Here is a 3,632-nt window from a genome sequence, read left to right on the forward strand (position 1 = left end):
ATATATAATTCCCAATGTAAACAAAAAAGGAAACATGTAATTAAAGATGGAAAAGTCTGGCCATTTCCTTCCCAATAGATATCAAAGATAATGTCTTTTATCTGAGAGGGCTATGCTATTTTAAAATCAGTCTCCACAGGTTTTTCTAAAAATTAAGAAAACAAAGAAAGAAAGAAACCCCACCCCACAACTCTCCCTTCCTCAGAATCAAAATTGTAGATGATCCAAAGGGCAATGGATACAATGCATAGTAGATGTAAGTAGATTATACTATGTTGCTAATTATTTTGTTACAGCACTTTTGTACAATGATGATGACTTTATATTTATTTTTTTATTACAATAATATACTACAAATGTCAAAGAAGCAAAATTATCTAGAGTGGTCCCCAGAAGAGTTCTTTGAACTTTCTTTTGTTATGTTAAAATAGTGACCCTTTTTAGGATTTACTTATTGTACTCTCCAACAGAAGGCACTGGCATGTTAACGTATACAGCACACCATTTTCCTACATGTACAACATTGTTGGATGAACAGTGTCTCTTAGCTCTGGTTTCTAGCAGTTGCATACTAAGACTATTATAAGAATCTCTCATGATACTGCAGAGTGATTATAATGTGCGGCTGATACAGTAGTTTCCATCCACTTCTATCACCACAGGTAAGTCCACTTAAAGATGTTGGTAGATTTAGTAAAGCCAAAATGCTGCCGGTCCTGTTGAATTGGGCAGGGATTCTTCAGACTTGGCTAGAGGAACAATGCACTTTGTATATGAAAGTGATTGGCCTGATGACTTCTATATGCCTTCCCAGCTACTAGAATTTTTCTATTAATCTGCCAGATTAGGCTATAAAAGATCCCACTGTTTATCCTTGATTTAGCAGAAGATTTCTAAGAATACACAGTTGTTCCATTGTCTTGCTAGGTTTTGTCCTTGATCTTTTCCTACAATACTCCAAGTCACACTTATTACTAACAAGAATCATTGGCACATCTTCACTGTCTTTAACTGGAAGTATCTGTTCTCAAAGATCTTGTAAATCATTCAACATGGACTGTGTTATGATGCTGGAAACTAATGCAAAACCTTGTCCATTTTTCAACTTGCTTTCTATCTATGCTTGTGAATCTTCTTATCATAGGATTATATTTTTTAGCAAATATTCCTTGAACAAACTGTACAGTTAGGGCCAAATTTCTAACACTTCTTGAGCCAAGAACAACAGGCTTATATTCAGGAATGGTAGAAGATTGTACCCAACACTTCAGTAGTTAAGGCATTGCCACTGAGTCTCCTGTAAGGCACCCCACCTCCCTTCCTCCCTCCCTCCCTCCCTATGTCTACTGTCTGACCACCAAGATAAGTTAATTGCCAGGCTGCTGCCTCTCCCTCCCTCTTCCTCCTCTGCTGCTGCTAGTTCCATACATGAAGCTCAAAGTACATATTTTAGAAAGAGACTACAAATAGAAAATAACATGAGCCTGGGGTTGAATGGAAAGAACAAATGAGCTATATTTCATTAGAGAGATTCACTACTGCATTTTCCCCCTAATGATTCCTGCACAAAAGTCTGCCTTTCAACTCTGATGCTATATGATAATGAAACATTGAATGCAATAATCTACAAAGAATAAAAATTTCTGGTGATCTAAAGGGCAATGGATAGATACAGAGTAAATGTAAATAGATTATAGTATGTTTTCAATAACTCAAGCAGAAAATGATGTTATCAAGGACATGTATCATGGGAAAAAGATTAAGTAGATCTGACTTCAGACTAAGACCAATGATGGCAGATGGCTACTACAACTGGACAGGAAAAGATCTAGATATTTAGGATGTCTAAACATCCTACGTGTTTAGACAGGTCATCCATGGAGGATTTATAGAAACATGTGGACAAAGATCACAGAGTCTGAGAAAACAAATGGTTATAAACGTTACCAGCAGAGGGAGTACCTACTGAAATAAAATTGTGACTATTGTTGTGTTTGAAAAATATGGTAAACTGAGAGACAATGCTCTGAGCATGATCAATTTATTAGTCAAACTAGCAGAAATCAGTAAATTGGATCTTGATAACCTCTTAAGAACCAAGGGCTTACTAGCCTTAATATAGTTTTGGTAAGCATAAGAAAACAAAGTACAGATTTAAGTAGGTAGGAAAAACAATATAAGTATTTACAGCAAGGAAAGCAGGCTAGCACCACTGGTGGAGTAACTACCCTCCCTGTGGGTAAAGAATGCTTGATTGGATTTATGGGACCCATTTACATCTTGTAATCTTTGCTAGGGGATCAAAACTAACAGACTTGTCTCCTTGGGAGAGATTAAAAAACAAAAAAACTCCCCTAATTACACAAAGGCAGGCAAGTATTGACATATCTTTTGAAGATGGTAAATTAGGTTTAAAAATTTACAGGAAGTATATCAGAGGGTGCTAGTATGAAAGATAACATTTTTTAAACTAACTTGAAGCTAACTTAGAGGGAAAGCAGAAGTCCTTAGCTCAGCTCACAGACAGAAAGGTGGCTTTAGATGGATGCAGACTCAGTTATAAAAATTGTTACCTTTTTGGAGAACAAACTGGTATTATGTTCAAAGGATTATGAAACTGTGTATGCCTTCTGACCCAGTGAGAGCACTATCTCATTTGTTTCTTAAGATAATCAGGGGAAAATGAAAAGAACTTATATGCTCTGAAATATTTATAGCAGCTCTCTTTGTGGTGGTATAGAACTGGAAATGGAAAAGATACCCTTCAATTGGGGAATGGCTAAATAAGTTATGAAATATGTTTTTGATGGAATACTACTGTGCTGTAAGAAATAATGAACAGGTTAATTTTGGAAAAACACAGAAAGGCCTAAAGTGAAAAGTGAACATTATATATAGAAACAGAAACACTGTTGAAGAATGACCTGTGTATGTCAAACTCCAGAGAAAGAACTGATAAATAACAAGTAAGATATAGTTTTATATATACACATATCATTTTGTTAAATGATGTTTTCTCTAATATAGAGAGGAGAGGGAAGAAGGGGTTAACTCAGCATTTTAATGTAACAAACAAATATTTAAAAAAATCAATATGATAAAATCAATTACATTATGGAATCAATACAGCAGAAATCAATACAAAAGAAACTGGAGGTAAATTTATTTTTATATTTTCACTCTTGATATTAAATATGTCTCCAGGAGCTTTACACATAATAAAATTTGTTGTATTAAACTAAATTGAGTTAGTCCCTTAATGTACAGGAATCCTTAATTTTTAATAAAAATAATTTGAGATCTTTCCCTTTGAAATAGCTCTTTATCCACCATTTTATTAAGTAAAGTCTCAACTTCACAAAAATCAACTTGTTTTTGGAGAAGTCACAAGATTCCTCCTCCTCCTCCCAACTATCATCTGACTTAAGGAATGTCACTAGATTGCCCCTAGCCTTTTACCTCAGTGCCCCCATCCCCTCCACCAATAAGAACTCAGGTGCTTTAATCACTTCATCTTGTTTTTTCACTTTTTTCATCCATCTATTAATTATATAGAAACCAAAGTTCTGGGTTCCTGGGCTGCTGAAAGGCTTGGACCAAATTTGTTTCTGCAGCCACATGCCTTCCTAAAT

At 35.2% G+C, this 3,632-nt stretch overlaps 1 pseudogene; it reads right to left on the reverse strand.

Annotated features, from left to right (window-relative positions):
- Positions 1-749: 749 nt before the first annotated feature.
- On the reverse strand, positions 750-1,265 carry LOC123254849 (annotated as a pseudogene).
- Between the last annotated feature and the right edge of the window lie 2,367 nt (positions 1,266-3,632).

The sequence above is a fragment of the Gracilinanus agilis genome, unplaced genomic scaffold (assembly GCF_016433145.1).
Source record: "Gracilinanus agilis isolate LMUSP501 unplaced genomic scaffold, AgileGrace unplaced_scaffold34039, whole genome shotgun sequence".
Lineage (NCBI taxonomy): Eukaryota > Metazoa > Chordata > Mammalia > Didelphimorphia > Didelphidae > Gracilinanus > Gracilinanus agilis.